Raw genomic sequence first — 27,182 nt, 5'->3', positions numbered from 1 at the left:
GATAATATATAAACTACCAAAGCCCAATTAGTAATTTATGTGATACAATGTAGTAAAATAATACCGAAATAAATACAAATTTATGCTGATTAGCTTTAAAAAAATATTTGCTGTTATTCCATTTTTCGTTTTACTAATAACGCGACAAAATTATTAAACGTACAAATGTACAATGGTCTTGTTCGTGTTGGTATTTAAATACATTAAAATGCGATTCAACATTTTAAAATATGATATATGTATTATAATTTTTGAAAATATGTTTATACGTCCATTACGAATAAGTGTTACGACCGAATCTAACAATAAAAACTCCCTTCGGTTGTTCACGTTTTACGCCCTCGGACGATGATTGAAAGGCATGCATAATTTAATATATATTATGGTGTTTTTACGTAAGTAAGTAGTATCAGCGAGCGAATGTCAAAAATCCGCAGCTGCGTCCGTAAAAATATACGTCGGGCGGGAGATCGACGGGAAAACGGTTAATTCGAGACGAAAAGTGGAAATTATTCCGTATGGCGAATGCTCTAATATTGTAACAATAATAAATCCTGGAAACGAACTGTCCGCGGCAGACTATGCGAGTTTCGTCGTCCCGGGCATGTAATGTCACATAAACGTATACATAATATATTATATTATACCTATAATAATATTATTATTATACCTATACGCGTAGACAATTAAACTGGTCGGATTTTGGAATATTTACCCAAATATTATGATTTCATTATACTTGCAATAATTACTAACGTGATAAGTTACAGCAGTACAGTGCCAATACTGCCTATATCACGCGATGATGTCGGTGGGTAACTCTGTATATATATATACACCGAACGGTTATATTATATGCTATACCAGATACCTATTATACATGTATTTATAGAAATGCACACGTACACGCGTTATACCCACTTTGGACCGAACTTCATAGCCCGATAAAAAGGTAAATTTATGTCACGATAACGTCCCTGTATATTATGTCCGTTATTGTTGTTGTTGTTGTTATTATTATTATTATTATTATTATTATTATATTCGCCGATCCGCTGCGGGAGAGGAAGAGGATATATTTTTATAGCCGCGTGTACACACGGGGGCGAATTGATTAGATATATCCCGGGACGAGACCGATTCTGTAGGGGGAGGGGGGTGTATAATATTATTGCCCATACAGATATAATGTTGCATATAAATAAAATATAATAAATTTAATAATATGGACTCGGGACGTTACGAGTCCGGAGATGCGTGTCTGTTCGTATATAGATCCCAAGCGGGTTGTTCGGGGGCTCGTGTTTCCGACCCGTTCGAGTACTTTTCGCCGCCACTCGGGTTATAAACGCCCTTCTTATACCCACACACACCCGCCACACACCTCTCCACTCTTCCTCCACATCATCGCCGACGGCTCCACAGCCCCCCTACCACCCCCCACTCACCACCACTCAACACCACAGAACTGCAGCAGCAGTGTGCCCGAAACACTCGTCTCGGTGCAGCTATGTCGTCGTCGTCGCCGTCGCCATTTGTCCGGAAAAGCTCAGACGTCGTCGTGATAATATTTATACGCGAAATATTTCCGTATACAACGATAATGTCATACAACCCCGCGCATAAACGCCATATTATTATGATATTTACAAACGTTTTTCACCGGATAAATGAAAAATACCTATTCCCATTATTTTATTACACACGAACCTATCATACATGCATCGTATATATATTATGTATTATAAATTACTGTGCATAATATGAATGTATAAAAAGGCACTGCGTTCCCGCGACGTCGTTATAAATCTTCTCGTTGCTCGCGTGTGGTATGGCCCGCGCCATGTTGGTAACCATTGACCGTTCAAGAAATGCCCTATATACACATACATATGCATATACGAGTATATAGATATATAATATAATATGTGTGTGTGTGGGTGTGTGTATATATATATATATTTATATATATGATGTACGTATACATACGAATACACGGGGAAACAAAGACCGACCTTTTCGTCCGTCCGGAAAGTAACTTTAAATGGATGTTATGGAATTAATACAAATGATAATAATAACGGCGTATACCCGCCACCGCCGCATGTATATACGTACATATACGGCCATTGCATCACGTCAACCCCGATCATCGGTTCCCGCTGCTATTTATATTGTTTTTATTGCTCTCCGAGCCGTTTCCATCCACTTTTATCACTGTTTTACTGTATATACATTTCCTATATTTATATATATATATATTTAATATATACAAACCTTATAGTATATACTATTATTATTTCCTCTCTCCCATACACAGTCAGTCGCACGCCCGGAAGCCAATATCGACTACCGGCCGGATGAGTACATCCGGTACATTATTGTTATATCGCCACCGTCGACTTAAAAATTCGCGCGTATACTCTCCGGATTCCGGAATACTGCGACCACGTCCGTAGATTCACCCCCCCCCCCCCCCGCGCAGGATAGGCCGCACGTTCAATTAAACCGCCGATGACCACTTGTTAACGATGTACATCGCACATAAATATTGTGTTGCTTATTAATATTTAAAAATAATAAATTGTCCCTATATATTACAAAAATATGTATCATACTGCTGAAATTTATTTCATTCGACGGTCGTGTGCTAAATGACGTATATTCAAGTATTAGACACACTGGGACTTATACAGAGACGACATTATTTTTTTATAGTTTAGTACTAAAAAACAATAAAACATGCTACTCTATACGTATATTTAGTGTTTCAAATCATTTTATCAGACAAGTAACTCGAATGTGCTTACCAGTAATGATATTAAACAGGGTATATATACCTATATATAAATCACAGAGTAAGCTGATTAACTTTGAAAACTCAAACGTTTATTATCTACGGTTCTGGTCTAACATAAAAAGTTAATATTTCTTGTACTTAAAACTAATATAATAATATATTAGTTGAGGTTAGTTTATTGATAGTTTTTTAATAATTAGTACCAATATAATATTATTGTTTTTTTTTTTTATTGATCTTAAATTACATCGGCTTCAAAGGCCATTAGATACAGTTTTTTATTTTTATTATATATATATACATTTAGGTGTATACAGATATACTTAAATATAATACATTGTTTCTACCGTGTGAAGGTGTGTTGCGATGCCGTTATCATCTAGATTTGGTTGAGCAGGTAGGTTTTTCTTAAGAAGTTGATCATGTTGTTGATATCTTCTGGGATGACCTAAAACAGCGTCTATGTTAGATGAGATGTTATATTTTTTTGCGTCTTCTTCGTATTTAAAGCATTCAGTTATTATAAGGAACTTATGGGTTAACCTTGTGTGACCTATCCGGAGGCAATTGATAACTATTTTTCCCTTCTTGATTAATATTATTATGTATGAATATTATTAAATATTAGTTAAGATGAAGTTTTATCATCAGAATTCAGAATATTATATAGATGCTCTATTATGTTCATAAATAAGCATTATTTTTTTTATAGAAAAATAAAATTATCTTGCCATGTTTGTTGTTATAGATGAGAGATGACTAGATGAGTTATTATTGTCTTGTTACCTATACTTAATAATTATGTTTTTCAATGAAATTATGGAAGTATTCTGTATTCAAAGATTAGTTTATTTTTCATTTTTATTCTCAACAGATCACACAGGTATATGTAGGTAGCATAATCAGTATACCTACTTAATTCCATACCTATAAACTTTAAACGCTAATGTTAAACATTATTATACAGGGTGATTCACAAAGAACGCTGAGTGCTGACCCCCAATTTTTTCATTAAATAATTAATTTATTCAAATTCTGATTTTTGGAATATTTGAATATTCTCAAAAAAAATTTTTCAAACTATTGAATTTTTTTGTACTATCCCTTTAACCGTTTATCACTGCTGAATTAATTTTTTCCAGTATCATGTACTGGGCCGGGATAAAATTGTATTTTCGTTTTTTATTGCATATTGTTATAGTTCAAGTATAGATAATTAATATGTATATATTTTTTTAATTCGTTTAGTAGATATTAGTCTTTTCAGTGGCTCTTTGGATTTATGTAATCATTTACTATTTTTATGTTATCACAATAGTTAAAACATTTATACTGTAATTTTTTTTTAATAATAAGACGTATGATGTATGCGTCCATACTCCATACGTCCATGTGCACCACAGAGTCGCTTCTGTTGGACTCATACAAATCTGTGGCGATACAAACTTCTGTTTTTCAAACAAGAACCTCCTATTTTTACTGTAAACTATTTAGTGGATAATTTATTTGAAAATTTGTGTGTACTTAATTCAAAATTCGAATGAGTTTAGTTATTAAAGTGTTTAAACTAAGGTCCTTAAAAATGGTTTTACAAAAATATAAAATATACGTAATATTAGAACTAGTATTTACTGTATTTGGGTAATTTTTTCAAATTATTTATGTTGATAGATTAATACTTATAACTAAAATGTTCAAATCACCATAGCCTCCATAATTTGAAAATATTACCTATATTTAAAAATTCCAAAAAACAGAATTTGAATAACTACCTCATTAAAAAAAAAAAAATTGGTGATTATGTTTGGCGAATCACTCTGTAATATATCTACCAATTTACCTACTTATTATTTAATTCCTTATCTATTTATAGTAGGTGAATACCTAAACACTGCATTGACCGCTGCAATTCGTTTAATATTTTATACTTGAAAGGTACATATAATACTATAAAATATATTTGTTACTTTAAAGTATAAATGTATACGCATAATCATTTCGATAAAAAGGAAAACAGATAAACCTACTATACCAATATATACCATTATCGCAAACGTATAAACCATTCAATGTATTTCGCATTACCTATAGGTAAATATTCTGCAGTGTCGATAAGAAATGAGTTTGAGCGTCAATATAAGATTTTCGACTGCTGTCGTTTTCCTCTTGCGCACGTATATTGATCCCGTTATTAATGAGACACGCAATTTACGTAACGATGATATGAATGCCGATGAGTTGAGTGTGGTGTGCACCAATATGTAATGTGTAACAATAAATACACAATATTTATTTATTTATCTACATTTTCAAAGGCTAGGAGAACAGCAAAATTTAAGTACAATTTGATAATAATATAAAAGACAAAGAATAAAATTTAGAGATACAATTAACTTAATATAAAATTTAAAAAATTGAAAAATAAATCAACATCAGACAAATTATTGATACAGCGCATAGCGCTATCAAGGGGACACGCGAAGCCAATATTAGCTGAGTAGAATTTAATATTAAAATTAGATTGGTGCCTTAAGTTAGAAGAAGGAACGGATATACTAACCAATCGGAAGAACCAACTAACCATGCAGTAATTTGTAGTCAAACGAGATGTCAAATTCTCTTTGTCCATCTACAAACGATTTTAGCCACAGCAGTTGAGCAGTACGTACCAACACATCGAAACGAAGAGACTATAATGTATTTACTGTTAATTTTGTTTAATCGTACAATAAATGTAAATTTGAGATGCATACTCAAACGTACAAGTAAAGAATAAAGTGCATTTAAGGAATTTATATCTGTAAAATGGATATTAAGGGTCCCAAACACGGAACGATTCATCGACGATTTACGTATTAAGAGTCCGAGTGTTTTGAAGCTTAAAGCTTTATGACAAACATAATCAATGTGCTCAGAAAATAATAAATTAGAGGAGAAAATTACACGTAGGTTTATTATATACTGATGCGGGCGGGCCGGAATTAATGTTATAAGATAAATCAATAACTTCACGGGATCTATGGAATGAAATTGAACTACATTTACTGGATCGTTGTACAGCACTTCGAAAAGTTATTTAAGGTATTTTGTAATAATTCTCAACCAGAGATATCTTTAAAAGCTTAAAATATAATTTTAGGTCGTCTGCAAAAAGAAGAAATTTGCAAGTGAATGACGTCGTCGATAAAAACATTAAATAACCAAGGTGAAAAATGACCACCTTGAGGGACACCTGTAGATACCCAAATTGTAGCGCGTTTTAAAGTTATGAATCTCAACACATTGTATGCGCCCTGTGAAATAGAAACCAAACCAAGCCAGTAAGGGATTAGACACTCTGAGTTGTGGCAATTTATGAACTAATAAATTATGCGGTTAACGCCGTCAAAGGCTTTTTGTAAATCTGTATAGATTCAACTGAATCAATCAATTAAGACTGAAGACGAGGAGCAAGATTAGTTACAGAAGATCTTTTAGATCTTAAGTCATGTTATAGCATACTAGTATAATGTCACCCGTGTATAACATCATTATCGGTGTGCTCGAATAATATATATTTTATTATATCATTATTCACGCATAATATCCACGCACATATCCATCAATATCGTATTTCTATAAAATATGTTGCGTAAATCGGAGAGGGTACCATGATAATAATATACGGATTTCAATGTGACTATAGAAAGACTTGTTTCGCAAAATATTGCATTAGCTCCTGTATATAATATAATATAATCCAAACAATTTAGTATTGTATAATTATTGTACTTAGTTCAATAATAATACACTACAACTGATGTCGTTAACGCAGCATCGCCTGGCCGGTGTCGCAAGATTTCCTCGTTAATGACGCGCGCAAACTGCATAGGTATTCATATTAAGGTGTAATACGATAATAATATTAGGTCGTGGTGCATTATTGCTGCAACGATCGTATTGCATTGAGAATATTGCAATGTAACCGAGATGGAAAAATATTATATTCGTCGGGCGAGGGACGGAATATTTAGTCATTATTATTATAACTATTGTCCGAATTAATAATAATATACGTGTTGCACGCCCATGCCTCCCTCGCTCCACCAACCCCTAGACCATCGTTTTACAATAGTCACGGCTGTTCGCGTCGTATTATAAATATATATGTATATTATATTATATTAAATATTGTATAATATAATATAATACAACGTTCGTATCTCGTGTACCGATAACGTCGATGAGCATCGATTAGAGCGTTTTCATATACGAGGAGCAGTCATCATAATTTATCTATTTGAAATACAATAGGAACTCGAGGGAGGGGAACTCGACATTTGACCGGGTGAGAGCAATTGAATAAACTCGAATAATGTGACAGCATGAGATATACAATCGGACCGTATGCATTAGACTAATTCGCTAGTAAAATGTTTTAGTACGGTGATTTATAATATTATACGTATACTATTATTATTGTTGTTGTATTATTATACATATATAATCGCTGGCGATTCGTTTTAATTTTTTTTAAATGTTCAATGTTGTTATCTTTTCGATTGTGACATTTTTATTTATTGTTATTAAATGTATACATATATAATATAGGTGAATATATATATATATTTTTTTTTTTTTACTATTCTAATGGTATTATAACATCACAGTGTATTGTTGTATAAAAACATTTAAAAGATAAAATTATGGTGTAATATAAATTATAATATCAGTTTAAAATTTGAATATTGATTAGTATATTATATTTAGTCATAAATACTAACCTAATAACTATTATTCTTTATTAAATTGTCGACAATAACTAATCAGAATTACCTAACCTTATTAGGTATTAGATGTTGCTTAAATTATTAAAATATTTACATAATATTATTATTAAAAAATTTACTTATTTTTTTCGTACGGAAAATTGATTCGTAGTATACTAAGTATTTACTGCATAAATATTTACAGTGCAACAATGAGCTTTTGAATTAATATAGTTTGTATACACTTTATACAATGTACAAGCTGTACATCATCTATACGCGTTATTTGTTTGAAGTAAATAAGAAAATATTATCAATTGCAATTATTACGTCTGAACAAAAACGTGAGCGATGAGTATTCTAAAAGATTTCAATTAATATCTGAATGACGAAGAAAGCGAAAACGAAGAAATCAAGACATCACATTATTTAAAAATAAATATCATAGATAAAATATTTCCTTTTAATATTCTAATTATTTTTTAATTATTAATAGATTTTTGATACTTTGAACAACTGTTTTATATTACAGACATTAAATTTGATAATAAAAGCTACGATTTATTAAAAGAACTTTCAATTAAAATTAAATTATACGCCTCTTGTTGTAACATTTTTATTATAAGTAACAAAATAAAAAACAAATTATAAAATATTGCTATTTAGACAAAACAGTACATTAAACGATGATAACAATTGTAAGACTGGAAGTTTTATTTTATTTTAAAATAAGGTACCTCCTAATCGAAAAAATAACTATAAAAGTAAAACTTTAACAAATCAAAAATTGAAATGCATATATATTCATTGCTTAGTGCTTATACATATAATGTTACTTCGTTCATTTACTAAAGAGCATTTAATTTAATTTCAAATTCTCAGTCTGTAAATAAATGTTCTCACATGTTCGTTCACGGAAAAAATGAATGTACATTTTCTCTCACTAAATAAATAATTACAAAAGGTTTTGGATACATAGCTTGATGATAAAATCGTAACTATACGTATAAATAAGCTTACATAAGCTAACTAAGTTTTAGCAACTGTTTTGACCTACCCATATAACGATATTGAACCTTAGTTTAAATTGAATTTACAAATGGGTGCACGTAGACCGTATTAAATAAATCCTTTTGCCCGCAAAATGTTAATTTTCTGCAAAACGGTTTGTTTTTCAAACAGAAATCAACGACGTATATAAGTGACCTATACGCGTATAGTGGATAAGAGACGGTGTGTTAGTGCGGTGAGGGGCGCAGGAAAAAACAAACAACTTTGGGATTAACAGCCGAAAGATAAAACAAGAGAAAAGCCATTATTGAATTTAGAGGGTGTGCGGTCGAAAGGGTTTTAAGAGTTACAACTAGAAAGTCGCCTCGACCTCACATTTGTCTAAATTAACCCCCGTCCCGTCCACCCGGCCGCCGACGAGGTAAGGGTGGCTTTGGAAAGTTCCCCGGTCGGTGCGTTATTTTTGGACAAAACTTTCTGGCCATCTGACCACCACCCTCGAAATGGATATCTGAACGACTTTTGACTGCTGTTCATACCAAAGATTCGCTGAACGCTTGCCAACCCCTACGCGCTGCGCCCGACCACTTAACTCCCGCGCTAATGTTCTCGATTTGAATTATATCTCAGTCGGTATTTACAAACTTTCGTCTTTATTAGAACCGACATACTTTATAGTCACCGTTACACACATTAGCCGGGCTGGTGTGCACATACGTACATATATATATATACACACACCACATCGCTATACGGCTGCACATATATTAGATACGTATATATAATATATATTTATGAGTGGATTGTGGATACACATAAATACGACGTGCGTATACATTAGAGTTTTTGGCGCAAAATTGTCTTGCGCCGAGATTAAAACGTTTAAATCATAATATCGCGCACAGCACACATAAGCGCAGTTTGACAGAAATATTATGTACACCGGCGAAAACAACCGTCGCTGCCGCGGCGCACAGCCATATCGCGCGACCGTTTCCGATTGAAATTAAAAAACTTCAACCCGACTTGGCACACACGCGCCCCCGATATATCATATCGGTGGAAAGAACACGGGTAAAAAAAAACAAACCGGAAATATATATATTATATAAGACCCATTTCGCCGCCGCCGCCCGTAACAAAAGACGTATTTTTTTTCCCTCCCGTTTTTTTTTTTCGGTTATTATGACCAAGCGTCTTCTCGACCGTCCTTGCAGGCGTACGCGCATTATTATTATTATTGTATAGGTATATATTGAACTACACTGCACATAAACGATTAACTCTTATGAATGTACAGACCTCGCCGCCGCCGTAGTAAATGGACTCATTCACAAATTATACCCCTTTTCCCATTCACGCGACGCTGTGTGTACTTTTGGGTTTTTTTATTATTATTCTTATCACTATTCAATAGGATTTAATGAACCCACGCACACACCGTTTATCCGTATACACATATATGCGCGCTGCGGCGGCGGGCTTATTTAATTTTTTATTTTTATTATATAATAATACATAATAAATACGCGTTCGGATTATTATTACCCGATTCCGTTGCATGCGCATGCGCGTATTATATTATCGTGTGCTGCGTACAGTCAAACGTAGATATTTATATCGTTATACATCGTGTATACACACACGCACACACACATTATATTGTATTATGTTTAGGCATGCACACACGGCAGCCGGAATGACGACAGTAACAATATGTGCAGCGCAGGTATAAAAAAATATTTGGTGTATATAGGTTGGGTTAGGTGCGCGTGGTTTGTAAATCATTAGGTAAATGATACGAATGATACGGTCGGAATATGATGCGTGTCCGAATGAGAAGGGTCTCGTCTACGTAACATAGGTTATATTATGAAAAATAATGAATGAAACGTATTTTATTGGATTCCGTCTTATGGTCTGTACGCCCAGCTTGGGCGAACGACATGGCCGCACTGCAGTGATTGATTAGACTTACAGGTTTGTGTGTGATATTTTCACCCGGTCACTATAATACTGGTCGAAAATGTATTACTAACATCTGAAGACTACGACGAGATGAGTATTATCTCGACGTGTCGGTTCTCATTTAATTCGATTATTAATTATTATCATTATTGTAATAATATACATGCGTACATGAATAGCAGAAGTGATGTAACATATTCTTATCCCGTCTCGCAGCTATTGTGCCTATAACCACGGAATGACGTCAAATGCGCCTATACATACAATTATTAACAAAAAAAAAATAATAATAATAATACATTATTACCTAGGTAATATAATTTTTTGTAGTGTAAAATAATTTAATTTACGCTCACGGTGAAAACGCGTTTTCGAAGTATATTATTCCACAAACTTTAGAAGATCGGGGTTTTGTATTTATTACAATAACGAAAAGGATGTTCTGTCGTGTGATAAAATGTAATTTCGTATATGTGAATTTTAATGTTCTATTATTTTACTTATTATATTTATTATATATTTAAATTCGTATCTAACCTCAGCATATAGCTGAAACCAGTTGTAGTTAAACCGATAGTTCAATGCAATATTAGATTCTAAAAGTGTAGTATAATTTAGTATGCACAGTTTTGTTTTATAAACATTTTAAGTTAAATTTCTGACGAAATTATATATTTAAATTTTAAATGAAAAATTACGATTTTGGTTATTTCGCTGTAATTTTAAAAGTATAATTTAATCGTAAGGAACTTTTCGCCATTATACGTATATTTTAATCAACTACATTCACATTTTGTATTTTAAAAATATTAATGCAACTTACCATATCAGAATATCGCCAATCAAATAATATACAAATCTTCAGAAATATATATGCTGACAAACCGTCCCCGTTCAGATTCGTTATTTGAATTTAATCAAATCTTTATTTTTTTGAGTTTTGAGTATACTTAAGGGCTTTAATTTCAATTATTTTAGATTTTTATACCTTGTACAAAATGTCCAGTGGCCACACCAATTTTTTTTAATGAAAACAAACCTTTTTACTGCCAGTTGTTAATGCTTTTGTTGTAGGTATATTTTGATGAATATATGTATATAATTGAAATTTTAACGAGTAAGTATAGATACATATTTGTCTATCGTCCACAGACGATATTATGGTATAAAAAATTTAACAAAATATGGTCACTTGTAAATTTCAAAAATCAGAATTTGAATAGATTCATTATTAAAGTAAAATATTATGGGAAATAGCATGCTACACAGATCACCTTCTACTATATATATAGTACAGCTGTCAGCTAGTATACCACCTGTACCAATTATATAATGATAATATTATCTACTCATAAATAATAAAAGTATTAGTTTCATAATATATTTATGTATACAGATATATCTGGTACAAAAAATACGTACATCACGAGATCATCTATTTATACCCACACTTTGCTATGTTATGTAAATATGTTTGTAAAAATAATGAATATATATTTGACAGATAACTGTCGAGAGCTCCAAAATATCTCGTTGGAACTTTTTTTCTTTTATGTACTTTGCTTTACTATATATTTATTAAATTATTAAAGTTGGTTAAAATAAAAAGTACTCGTTTCAGAAAACATTTTGAAGTTATAAAAATATATGAACTTATCTAAAAATGTTTAGCAAACTTTCGAACCAAATTAATTCTAAATTAAATTCTTTAAAAGTGCAGTCAATTTTATCATTTACAATTTTTATGCTATAACATATTATAAATTTTTAAATATATAAAAAAGTCGAATTTTTTTAAAAGGTGTCAGCTAAAAATGTTGTTATGGGTACAACCATTACAAATTACAATACGATATTTGTAGACTTTGAAACCACTTTTTTAGATTATATATACTCTGTAAGAATATGGAATATTTTTCATAGTGATAACCAAGGACACATCCGGATCACCTATTGTGCACTTTTCAGTATTATAATATATGTCTATTTATGTTTATTGTGTAGATATTATAAATAATATGTGGGCATATTATATTATTATTGTTAAAGACAATTGTAATTAATCATAGTACATTAGTAAAATTAATTTTCAATCGCAGAAATAAAGGTGTTAAATAAAATCCAGTTGTACACGGTTTAATTTAAAAATAATCTACGTTTAAAATTTAAACACACTAATATGCTCGTAAAATAACAAACAGAAACAAAATTACCCAAAGTTTTCGAGTTCTTAATTGTATTTTCTGGAAACAAACACAACAGTGTAATATTGCGACTAGATTTGAATTTTGTGTAATAAAGTTTGTCGGTTGTGCATGTAAATTGCGACCGTGTCATAAAATAATAAATGTCCTATTAGCTCACATGCTTAAAGTATAAATGTAATTTAATTTGTTCAAAGTATACATAATTAATGTCTACAAAAATTATAATAAATTATAAGTCATAGTTCCTTAAGTAAGTTATATTTTGTTGAAAGTTATTTTGACATATACATTGTGCGAATAATTAAGAATAATTTGTGAAAATAATGATAATGTAATTCAATTATATGAGTGTAATTTTTTTTTAAATTCTTTTATAAGTATAATGATTAATGAGTAATGTTTGTAAATTAATTTGTTTTTACTTTTCACATAGTTATAATTCTATGTAATCACTAATCATTAGTATAAGAGAAAAATTCGGATCCACTTTTACCTTAAATATATATTTTGTAACAATCAAATTTATGTATTTTTATCCAAAATTTATTTAAAAATAAATCACTATAATATACCTTAGTTGCGTAACTAAAAAATTTTTGGGGGTTCAACATAATAATTAATTGGCTTTTATACAAATATACTATAATATAAAGCAATATAATATAATTATTTGAATACATTTAAATGATCACTAAATAAACAATGGTAACGATCATACATCCATACACACAACTGATATACACAGTCGTTTATTTTAATAAAGGGCAACTTCCATAAACTCAAGAATAGGATTTCAAGAGATGTTTGTAGTATCGGGGATGGTCATGCTATCGCTCATAAGTATGTTATATAGATAGTCAGGACTGGGAAAAAAATTATGATTATCCAACGATAAAAGTTTATACCTAAAGATAACATTTATAATTTAAAGTTAATGAATTTAAATAATTATACACATATTTAGAAATGAAAAAATGTATAGTTACCTGCTAGTGAAAAATTCTTAATCCATGAATAAAAATGCAATCATTATTGTTCATCATGGTTGATTTTGTTTACCATTATTTTTATTAATTACATAATATATATATAGGTATATCTTAAACTATTATTATAATAAATTTGACCCACATAAATTGACAAATTAAAATTATGTAAATATTTAATTGAATTTGAAATTCTAGATATAATCCTAGAGAAACTTAAAATCATCGGTTACAATAAAGAGTTTAGTTTTTCTAACCACATGTGCCAATAACGTTTACGACTATCTACAGCTACTATAGGATATTCAAATTGTATTTTAACAGTCTGATAGCCTGCATTATCTCTGCGATTCGTATAATAATATATAGTTTGCAGCGATATAGGTCTCGTCTGCGCGGTGACCCGCAATCGGACAACAAAAACGAATAAGAAAAATGGGTTCTCTCGCGGTTGAGTAAATAAAAAAATCGCAATAAATGGGAGCGTGGAAAAATCATAAAATAATAATATTAATAATAATAATAATAATAATAATATAGAGTAACCTCATGTGTGTCCCTCCTCGCTGAAGAACAATTCATACAGGCACGGCACTAGAAATTTTTTCTAGGGGGTGCTGAGTAGAGCAGACAAATGTTGTATACGGGTTAAGATTTTTCAAAAACTACAATTATTCAGATAAATAATTTAATTTATTTTAACATAACATAGGTAGCTATATAGTATCACACATTTAACTTTTTATAACACATTATTGTTTTATAAACATAAATTAAAATGATTGTATTTAGTATTGAGCAGATGAATTTGATTGACTGAAATTTTAGACAATGATTTGGCCATTCGGGGCACGTATCTTTATTTTCATCCAGTAATTAATGCTTATATTATTTATAATAACTGGAATAATAAATTAATAAAATATTTTATTTTTAGATTCTGAGCGAAGCGATGAATGTATTTTTTTTTTGAATATCACAAAATATTTTTTATTGGAATTGTAAAAAACGATTTTCGTTGTTTAAAAACAATAATCGATACAGCGAATAATAATTAAACTTTTATAAAATAACATGTGATATGTTCTGGCACATTTTTCAATCGGTGAACTGGTGATGGGGCCGGACCATTTTTAGAGGGGGCTAAAGCAGTCCTCCCTGCAGGCTTCAGGCCACCCCTTAGCGCTGTGCCTGAATATAATGTATGCATACACAAGGACTGATTGTGGCTGTTATGCGAATATTATGCGATAGCAATATTATTATTATTATTATCTGTACTGCAGTTACAGTGCGACAAAGTCGTGTGGGTTTCGGACAGCATTATGGAATACGCATATAATATTATGTGCGACTGCTTGCGACTGAAATGGCCCGTCGGTGGTCGGTTATATAATATTATATTGGTTATAGTTAACGACTGCACCGTTTACGTTATAATACGACATTGCGCATTATTACAGAAGTGTATATTATTGTTATGCATAGATTATAATATTGTTGTTGCAATCGAATGTTATGTGTCTGCGGAATCGGCAGTGCACGAGCTCGCGCGATTTCACGCAAAAACGACTTGTCGGTCCGCGCCGCTGTTATTATTATAACACCATTTGGCCCGGCGCGTCAGTCGTATTATATATTATTATATAATATTATGGTACATCGAACCGGCCGCGCGTTTGACTGACACCGTTCAGCAGCAAACTTATAGTGTGTGTGTGTGTGTGTGTGTGTGTGTATGTGCGTGTGAGTGTGTGTGTGTGTGCGTGTGAGTGTGTGTGTGTGTGTATGTGTGCGTGTATAATGTGCCGTTTTCAATTAAACACTGCACAGTGCTCGCAATCGCCGACTGTATATTATATATAATATCCGACGAGCGGTGTCGACAATTACATCGTGTTGTCGGAAGTTAAACGCACTATTAGTCATTGATTGGATTATCGGAGAATTCGCGGCCGTCAAACGCACATGTCGACTCCGTTCCGGCTTAATACCCTCTTTAATAAATTACGTCGGGACGGGGGAGAAAAAAAAACGAAAGAAGTTTATAATACATAACATATATATATATATATATATATGGATATATACACAATAATATAATATCTATAATGTATATATAAGACGATATATACCCATTACCTATATATATATAGCAACAGTTCTTTTTTTACAAATTTTTCTTGGCTTTCGGTTCTTTTCGGGAAAAGAAAAAAAAACATCTCAATATAATATATACATTATTATAATACGCACACCAACACACACACACGCACACACACAGACATATAATACGTACCCATATAGGACATCTCGCCCGCAGGGACCCCTGGACTCGAATTTTGTTGTGGGCGTGTAGGAATTTCACGGACAAACGAGCCCGGAGGAAGTGAACCCGATTGAATGTCCGCCGCGGGGTGCAAGTACCTATATAATGTTATTATTATAATGAATTATATTATTATATATAGGTAATATATTATGTACATATTATATTATTGTAGGTAGGTACACCGGAGCGGTGCATTTATATTATATCATACAGTTGGATTGCCGCTCGCGCAGGTGACACGACGAAAAATTATAAAGATCACACCGCCGCCGCCGCACCAAATATCGCGGGCATTATTAATATACAATATTATTATTATTATTATTATTACGATATTCGGCATAACGAAATAGTATAATATAGTACGTTACACGTCGTATATTATATTGTATCATCTATTATAATATCATACACTGTGTCCGTCTCCGATGCAGTTAACCCCGGCACCGGGGGTGTCCGCGCCGTAGACCCGGCGACGTCTCCGGCCCGGGTTCGCGCGCAGTGTGTTGTGTATCATAATAATACGGGTTTACGATTATAATATATAAATATATAATATACACACTGCACATGTAATAGGTGCCAAGCTGTCTGTGACCTAAAACGCGCGTTTCTCCGATTTTTATCGCTGTATACGCGAGTTTGTATATATATGTGTGTGCGTGTGTGTGTGTGTTTATTATATCGTAGTATATATACGTATATATATATATATATACACTATATATACCTGCATGTGGAATGCAAGATTATAGTATGATATATTATTATATCTGCACTTTACCTGCGCATACGTATGGCATATTATACCTAGGTATAATATGTGCAGGCGGCTATTCGGCGTTGTAAAAACATTGGACATATTAAACGGTTTTAACGGCCCTTTAAAAACGACGACGGCCGTCAAAACACTAACGACAACCGCCGCCGCCGCCGACGACGACGTAACGTATGATACGTGCCGTAAAAAAATAATAATAGCAATAACAATAATAGCCGGTATAATGTTATGCGCGCATAAACAGTGTTATAATGGATATAATGCTGGTCCGGATCGACTGTCTCGCCGCCGCCGCCGCGTGTTACTATAATATAACTGTTCTGTACAATGAGAATGTAATATTATAATGAGAGACGTTCTTCGATTTAATGTCATCATTATATAATAATGTTAAATTACGTATAGCTGGGGGACGTGATCTCGGCACGAAACTTGCAGATAGGGTGGCATGGCGGGCAATAAGCCACAGGCCAAACAGATCGCTATTATTACAAAATTTAAAAATACAAAAATCTTTAAAAAAAAAGAAAGATATTCTTGTGGAATTAAATTGCTTTAAAATATAATAAATTTACTTTTTAGAATAACGATTGACACATCCTTATACATATTTTTATGGATTATCTGTTACCTAACAGTGCTGTTAGCTCGTCGGAGTCGTCGATAGTGAAATAATTGTGGGACGGTTAGATTGGGTTATCGTTTTAGATGAACCAAATGGTTCATAATTGAAAATGGGTAGGGTCGTAGACCTTAAAGCACAGTAAACCTAATAAGGACCTTTTTCTAAAAACCCCGATGGTAGATACCTACTTCTCAGGAAATATTATTTTACATTGAACAAATCTGGTTAAAACATCGGACGTAAAATTCGATCATACTTCAAAATAGGAATTGTTATTTTTTGGTGGTCGTGCTGACTACCTATTTGGAGTTTGCACATTCGTGACTTTCAAGAACTACGGAATGTACAGATTATTGTGATTGGAAACACATTGGTAATTAATTACTTATAATACCTATTATAGCAGCATATAGCAGGCCCTACGGGGGTATATCTAGAGAAAAATTTCGCGGACGGGTGTATGTTCCCCTCATCCACTTCTCTAAATTTGTAAGACTAAAGGCCCACTGCAGGATTATTTTGCCTCGGGCATTAAAAGTTCTAGTTAAGCCACTGGACACTATCTTGTTTTAATAATAAGTCGCGTACTTCCGATTCTGTGAAATAGATAATAGCAATTTATTGTCCATTCAAATAATATATTTTATTTTATAAGCGGCGTTCATATACGTCATGACGGTATAATATGTACGAACTATCTGACATAATAGTAATATTACGACACACTGCAGTTATAATGGTTCACGGACAATTGAGTTTTATTTATTTTTAAATCCTCATATACGAAAATGTATTATTATTATTATCGTCGATGGAACATGGAATCATATAAATCATATTTTGTAACTGCAGTTCAATCGATTCGGTGTTTTTATATGAACAACAATAATAATTACGTTTCAGTAGATTTCTCTATTCGTATTTGTAAATTATTGCAACTTTTTTATTTTCGCAATGAATACGCCCGCATACACTTCATAACGCGTCCCGCAATTATTGCACACGGAGCATAATAATGGTGGTAACAATTTATTACACATTTCTAACATATTAAAATTAAAGAGATAAATATAATACAGTTAAAATCAAAGGTTTATCAGAAAACCAAAAGATTCCTCTTTATTAATAACTTAGAATTTTACGAAATCCGCGCTTTATACGATAATTTTGTTTTCAACACTTTACATTTTTTTTTTTATCAATATAATAATAATAATACGCACTAAATAGTAAATACTCCTAAAGGCCTTAAATGCGCACGATCAATTGATGGACGACACCTATACGATAAACCATCATACGTTGCCTCGAACGCGTTAAGCTATACACATCTGTATTGTGCATATAATGTAGAATAATAATAATAATAATAATACCTATTATACTAATATATTCGAGGGGGAATCACTAAATCGAACCTCGCGGGAAAACTTTATCACGTCACAAATGTTCCAGCCACTTATCCGCACATACAATCTTATTGCCTAAAAAGCTCCTTGTTCCGTTTCTTTACGCACTTACTTCCCGTCCTGCGGCACCCCCCGTCGTGGCGTACACCACCCCACCCACCCGGCCACCCACCGTCACCGCCGTTCTCGCGCGTCTCCTCTAAACTGTCCCGAAAAACTTTTCGCCGCGGCATAATCCGATATCAGTATCGTATTACGGTTGATATGTATATGAACTTATAGTAGTGCCAAGATGGCGTCGGGTTGTTGTTGGGTCGTTATCGGGACGTCTGTGGAGAGATAAATGACTCCATTTTAAAAAGCGTCCTCGGTTTTCACACCGCGCGTGAAAAACAACCTTATATTATATACGCTCGCGACTGTCGTTCGCGCCCCCCCCCCCCCAGCCCACTTCCCTCTCGTCCCGTCAGCGAGTTTCCGGTGGTTTTCTCCTCGCCCTTTCCAGTCCGCGTTCCAGCGTCGCGGTGTAACCACCCCCCTCCCCACGTATCCACCACTGAACGACGGAAAGAGATTTAGAAAATGTTTGCAGTTTATTGCCGTGGCGACGGTGGTGGCAGTGGTGGCGAGGCGAAGAGAAAAAACCTCCCTATATAATATTATATATACGGCGCGTCTTCCGGTGTATGATCGGATATTTGTAAAACAATAATATGCGTTCGGTTCGCCTTAAGCGATTCTTAAAACATCAATAATAGTCGAGAGGAGGATAGACATTATATATACGAGAGTGTAGGCGATGGGTGGGTAGTGCGTGTACGCTGTTGTGTATATATATATATAAATAGTGTATATATTTTTCGTTGCGGACAGAATAACGCCTCGGAGAGAGTTTCGGGTCCCTCGTTTTTCTCCTCTCCACTGTCCTGTGGTCGTATATGAACTTTCTTGAGTTTTCGCCGAAAGTTTTCAAACACACTTACACCGCAAACAGTTGTCTACTGTTCGTCCCGTGTTTTTCAAGTATAATTCCACGCGGAAGTAAAATTTAATGCCCGCGTGAGTGTATACTGCTGGCTGCTGCTGCTGCAGAGTGTGTTATTTCGTAATTTCGTACATAACTATATATAGGTACTAAATATTATATATATATACATATATTTATATCAGCTCAACCAAATATTATTATTAAACGACATACTGCAGCAATGCGTAGCTACATTATATCATATCTTCACGTTCTATACATAAATATATGCACATAATAATATTTTTTTCCCATAGGTTTTAATCAATTACGTTTTAAGATCAAACGCATAAAAATGGCATACCGTTTGAACAATGGAAATAAATAAATTCTGTCCCCCCCCCCCCCGCCATTAAAAACGTTTATGGGAATTGCTTTAACAATTAGCAAAACTTTGTCGGTTAGGTATACCAAAGTCGTATATTCAAATTAGTACGTAATTGGTAAATTATTCATATATCTATTTATACCTATAACTATTATTATTATGTTGACGCCGTCGTACAATAAAACCATCAGGTTAATTTAGTGTCGATTCGGTTGAGTTTATAGTTGTTGTTTTTGTTTGGTGTTAATTATTATTATTATTATTATTTTTCATTTTTTTATTAGTTAAGCCGCGGCAACTTGGGTGGTTTTTTTTGAAACTGTGGGGGAGAGAACACAGTAGGTGTAAAAAAGTGTGTGTAGTTTTGGCAGATTTTCAAGTGGGCATCCGTAGGTATCTGACACCGTGACTTGTCCGAAGAAAAATGCCGCCCGTGGACCGAGGTTTGAACCAGCGCCGGTGTGCGTCACGACCGACGCCTTAGTCCGCTCGCCCACTCTTTATTATTATTATTGCAGGGTTCATCGACATAAGTCACTTGCCAGCAAACGATGTGTGATCAAAATTCAAAATCGGATTTGTGTCTACTATCCATATTTATAGATATCTGAATATGTCGAACAAAATATTATACCATAAACTGTTTAGTTCTGAGTTGAAGTATAGGTACCTACAATATTTTTAAGAAATAATGGTTTTTAGAGATTTGTCGCAGAAATATGAGTAAAAATATTGAACAACACCAAAACAGTAAAACTCTTATAATAATATGAGAACCTTTATTGTATAAGCGTTAGTATATTATTATGCTGTGTTATTCTTTTTGAAGATCGCCAGCAAGAATAATAATATAATTATTGATATACTCATATAATATATTATGTTCGTTTAAAATTGTCACAGAACTGCGCGAATGAGAGCTAACGCGTTACTGATTTTGCCGGGGAAAAATCGATTAATTTTATGCGGTTGACGATAATAATGACCTGAACAACAGTCCAAAGTTCCGAAACGATTAACCAAAATCACACGGTCGTATAGTACTCGTATGTATAGCAGTTAGGTACACTATTACAATCATATTATACAACGTACAAAGCTGTAAACTGCAGCGCGCGTGTGCGTGTATATAATGTATGTCATATACATACACGTTAGTTATTTCGTTTTAAACAAGATTATACGTTGATGGGATACCGGCCATTTATGGACGTCCGGGGGGGAGGGGGGGGTGGGTCAAACCACGGTGTTCGCGCGCAGTTTTTACAATTATTATTATTATTGTTATATTTCGCGCTACGGAATTCAGATCATATCCGCCGCCCAGAGTCATATACCACCCGGCGGGTTTTTATAGCTCTCCGATGTCGTTTTTATGAAAGACGCACTGTATAATAATGGCATATACCCACTACGACGCGTACACATTAAATTTACGATGAACACGGTGAATAGAGGGACGCGGTACAATGGGAATGCCGAGGCCTCCTCATTCAGCGCAGACTTACCGGCACCGGATTGTCTGCCGCTGCCGCTGCAGGTGTATCGGAATTGATCCGATTTTCTTTCCGTTAAATCGAATCCCCTTGTATCGTTATGTATAATGTACATACCTTTATTCGGCGAAACTCGTGAATGAAGTCTCTTCGTTGCGAGACACGCGGTTCTGAACACTATACTAATGCACATTACACGTAGACGTAGGCATGGTTCGACTGCAAAACTTATAATATGTCATATACAAATTATCTCCTATAATAGTGATACTGTGTGAATAAGTACGTTTTTGATGATTAAATGATTTATACATTTATGAACAGATTTTTTTCATGGAATAGATGATTAAAGTTTAATTCTGATAGCGCCAATCGACTTCCCGCCTTTTTTTGTACAAGAATCGACGCGTATCTCGATTTTGCATATTTTGGCAATAGTACGTTTTGGAATGTCACCCCTCAATTATTACATTGGTATACGCGTAATATTGTCTATTAATCCAATATAATAATAAATTAGAAACTAGAAAGTGACCGTAATTTTATATATAAACATTAAACATATATACCTGTTTTTTTATCATTGGTACAGGTACGAGATGAAAAATCTAAATCTATGAAAGGAATAATTAATCCACGTGTCACTATTTTTTTATTATTACACAAACCATTGTATTATATTATTATGGTCATTGGTATACTGATGGTATACAAATGTAATAATAATTGTTTCAAATTTCAACTGTAATAAATAATAAACGGGAAGTATAAAAAAATGTTTTCGAGGATATAGGCTACAATATAATATACTACACAATAAAAAGTGTTACTTATACAGTTGAAGAAAGAAAGAAGTGACATTACTTGATACGAATTTAAAAATCATGAAAAGAATTCTCAGTTTGTAATACCTATACATTTTACTAGCTCCTAATTCCTATATTATAGTCTGTATCTTAAGTACAGTTGTGATAAAAATATATTGTTATTCAATCAACAGCATAACAGCATGATTAGTAAGATTTAAATCATAAATCCATTAATAAATTATAATAGCAAGTAGCAACTGCAAGTACTTGTCTACAACGTGTTCGTTTCTGGGAAACATAAAACAAGTATCAGATACGGCGAGTTTATGTATCTATATAATATACTATGGTTGAATACTATAGTTGATACTATAAGTAATAGTTATGAAAAATTTGTTTTAGATTCTGAGCGATTTATATTGATTTTACAATGATGTGCGTTTTTTTTAAATTTTTAATTAAATTTTTTTTGTGTCTGTCGTCTGTCATCGTAGGTACATGAAATGTTGACTGAATGTTTATATAAACATTTTCCAAATATTTTGAGCTGTTTACGGACATTTTCAGTTTCCATTTTTTTTAGTTTTTTTTTCTATCAATATCAATAAAATTTTATTTGTTGGGTAAAAAAGCGTGAAAATTTAATATAAGGCTCCTGATATATCGTTCTGATAGCACTTAAAAAATATTAAAAATACATAGGCAAAATTTTTTTTATAAGCATTTAAAGTTCAAATTTTGACAAAATTTATCAAATTTATAATTTAATAATTATTTTGTAGTTAAAAATTTATAAAATGTTCAACTATTATAGCTAAGGATTGAAAATTGAAAACAAGGTTCCACGTAAATAGGTTATATATAAATTACTTCATTCAAAATAATATCATCAAATATACTTGGTAATATCATAGGCTGACTGACCGTTTTCGCTCAGAATCGTTTTTCTTATACAATGATATTATAATATCATTGAATTCAAATTTAACACCATCCATTACAGTGAACCCACTTGTAACCTACTGTACAGCAGAGCGACATCCACTTACCCACCTTTTTTAAACTTCAGAATGTTTATAATTATTCATTATCATGGCAAAAATAATCATTAATTGTTGTTTCGTTTTACAATAAATACATTATAGCATAATAGGTGGATTGTTATTTCTGTAATAGCATAATAATTTAATAAAACAGCAAAATTCCAGCGCTGCATCATTATTTCTCTCATATTATTATGAGAGTGTGATTTTCGCCTCAATGGCCATCTAATGACTTGACTATTTACTCTTCTCCTTATAATACAAATAAAATATTTTTATTTTTTTTTTTTATCGACCGTTATGGTAATAACAATAATAATTCCAGACCGTACGTCGGACGAGAGAGTCGAATAAATACGAAATTAATGATGCTCCGGAGGTGCTACTGTCGGTTTTTCTCACCTGTATTGAAGACATTATACGCACGCATATATATATAATTTTTTTTTCATTCATAAGCCGGAAACCGAGATGAATGAAGCCCCCCAGCACGACTCCACGCACGGATTTCTACACTCCCGCACCCCATTAAAATGCATACAATGTAATAACGATAATAATACATGTGAACCGTATAATGTAAAGGTAGTTCTTCCCGTCGTGAATAAATCGCTGCGGTGTAGGTACTATATATATATATATAGGTTATTGTAGGCACACATTATGTTATTATATACGTATTTTTATACACAGCTTATGTGGAATAGTATTATTTTTTTTTTTTCACTTCTTTTCTGACTGCAAAAGGATACGACTCGTCGTCGGCGGGGCCTTTAATCGGATTATTGAGTGCCGTACAGTATACGCACGGACACTTGACTTTAGGTCCAACGCGGACCTGCCCATAATGTGATAATATGCTGCAGGTGAACATACGACCGCGATTTTCGGAGGTCGTACAAATATAAAAATACCATTCGAAACCGTCGGTGCGTGTACATAATATTATATTATTATCATACGCCGATGATTTTGTGCGTACTGTATAACGCGTAAATACAAAACTATATACATTGCTGCTCAGACTATTGTACACCTGTTTAAACATACCTATCGGTATAATATTATTATTGCAGCGATTTCCTACAACGACTTGAGTGTAAGACATCCTGCAGGTAGGTCCGTACTGTAAGACGTGCTGGTATTTATCGTATACATATAGTATACTATATGTCTATATACGGTAATTTTTTTTTGGATGAAAAACAATAAAAGCGATTCGATGAAATATATAACTTATCAGTTTCAGCAACGTTTTCAAATTTCTTCTTAAATGTATATGCAGTATATATATACTACACCATATTATACACACTATAAAGTAAATACCATAATATCAATAGTATAGCATATATATAAATATATAATATTCGTTAGTATAGTTAATCCTCGTAATAAAATAAACAGTTCTGCATTTGATTTTATGTAGTTTAATCAAATTGTTACCAATTTGAAGTTTGACTATATCCAAACTATTATAACATTAAACCTAAAACTATAAGAGTATAAACTAATACTACGATACATTTTTAACTACTGCTCTTGAGTTTTGTTCAAATCTAGTAGTATAAGCTTAATATTTGCTTTTACACGCATATACACGTACTCAGTGTTCGAATTGGAAAAAATTAATCAGTGAAGCTCTACATTTCAAAGATTTAAAAACTACGTTCCAAGTACAAAATTAATTAACTGTTCAGACCCGTGGGAGACTTTGCGACCCACTATCCTCAATAAAACCACTTTTTTTAAATACTACATATTTTATAGTTTATAGTTTATATATAATATGAATTAAAATATAATTCACGTTAATATGTACCTACATATGGATTTCTATTGACCTCTAAATATTCGAATATTACATTTAGTTTTCACTTAAATAATCAATTTTATTAAATAATTAAAATTTCCATCAATGAAGAAAAAAAATAATTATCAACAATGTTATTTAATATTCACAGTCAAAACTTAAAATATTAATAAATTAATAACTAATAAGATATAAGTAATAATAAAGTTAGGTACTCGCGTGTAGTATGCTACCACCTACCTCTACTTCGTTAGAAGTACCTACCTAAAGAAAGCAGTAAAAAGCTACCTATCCAGGAAACGTAATATAAATTGTCGTGTTGTGTTTTAATGGTGTCCTCTTTTAGTTGTATAATATGTTAACAAATCTGTTGTTTGAGGTGGAAAGCGAGGTGGAAGGAAACAACACAGACTAAAATAATTTAATATCTAAAAATAAGTTATTGACTATTGTGGGTCTCGGTGATGGATATTTACCGGTAATTTACCAGTATAATAGATAATTAGCCATTATAGTATTGTATGCCCGTTATAATATTATGTGATTTATCTTAATAACTCAAGTCACAGATACTTTTCCGTGATAAAGTTAAATGAAAATATAAAAGAGTAGGTCTGTCATATTTTCTGGTAGGTAACATACTACAAGAGTGCCTAAAAATATTATTGCGTTTGGTGTTTGAGAGAGAGTGATCATTGGACTGATGAAATGAACCGCCGCGACCCGTGTGATATAGGGAGAATAGCCGCGTACAGAAGTGTTATCAAATAATTAATAAACTGACTGGTCTAAATTAGAATCAAAAATTTTAAAAAAGTCATAAAATTCATTAGATTTTGAATCAATGTATTGTCAGTGTCATTAACAACAATTTAAATCCTAGTTTGATGACAAATGAATTCAGGCATTAGGTTGTGCCGTGGCTGTCCCCATCCTTTTCAGTAAAAAATAAAATAATAATAGTTGGAGCATGTAAAAAACAGTAGAGAAGCTCCGTACACTATCCCGCTGCGCACCACTCGATTTGGGAGTACTATTGAGACTACGCGTTATTAGAGTCAAAATCAAATTTTAACTAATTGAAGCTTTAACGTTTGCGTGATTTATACATGTATAAAATTGCTCAAACAAACTGTTAATCAATTTTTACATTTATTAGGTGTATTATTATGTTAAGTTTTCGTATAAATATGTATTGTAAACATATTTTGTATAAATTACCAGAGATAATTTTTGAAACGAATATTTTGTTCTTAAGGGGACGCTACACATATATTTGTTGTCTCCGTTTAACAAGTGCGTAACATAGCAAATTTACGCTCAGCAGATCACGTTTAACTCCGTTAGTTCAAAAATTAGAGGGAATCGACCTATTATAAAACTTGATGGTAAGAACATTATCTGTGTTTGTATCTAGGTTTTTTTTTACGATAACTCAATTTTTAAGTGAGTTATGAGCATTTTAAATTTACGCTATTTTATATACGCATAACACTTGTTAAAAAATGTTTACGCACTTGTAAGACGGAGACAACAAATAACTCTGAATAAAAAGTTTGATAGGAGAATTAGAGTGAAGTCTTCATATTCATCTGACGATTAAAGTAAAGGCGTAAAGCATTATAACTGTTTAAAAGTTTAAGTGCTTGTAAAAATAAAATGATAAATAAATACTTTCAAATTTTATTTTGAATTAATAATCCTTCTGGATAGTCAGTTATAAAAGGACGATTATGATGGTAGTATAACGAATATAATATGTGTATAATTATTTTTGTTAACATTTCTTCTATAAAAAG

The 27,182-nt window shown here is 32.5% G+C and overlaps 1 long non-coding RNA gene across 1 annotated transcript; it reads right to left on the bottom strand.

Moving 5' to 3' along the window:
- Positions 1 to 3,053: 3,053 nt before the first annotated feature.
- LOC132944488 (uncharacterized) lies at positions 3,054 to 21,938 on the bottom strand. Its single transcript, XR_009664461.1, has 3 exons — positions 21,836 to 21,938; positions 16,020 to 16,147; positions 3,054 to 3,248 (listed from the first exon to the last, which is right to left on the bottom strand). It is a non-coding gene; the product is annotated as an uncharacterized LOC132944488 (long non-coding RNA).
- Between the last annotated feature and the right edge of the window lie 5,244 nt (positions 21,939 to 27,182).

This window comes from Metopolophium dirhodum, chromosome 5, assembly GCF_019925205.1.
Source record: "Metopolophium dirhodum isolate CAU chromosome 5, ASM1992520v1, whole genome shotgun sequence".
Classification (NCBI taxonomy): domain Eukaryota; kingdom Metazoa; phylum Arthropoda; class Insecta; order Hemiptera; family Aphididae; genus Metopolophium; species Metopolophium dirhodum.
The sequence above is the reverse complement of the archived record's forward strand: the minus strand, read 5'-3'. Positions and strand labels throughout refer to the sequence as shown.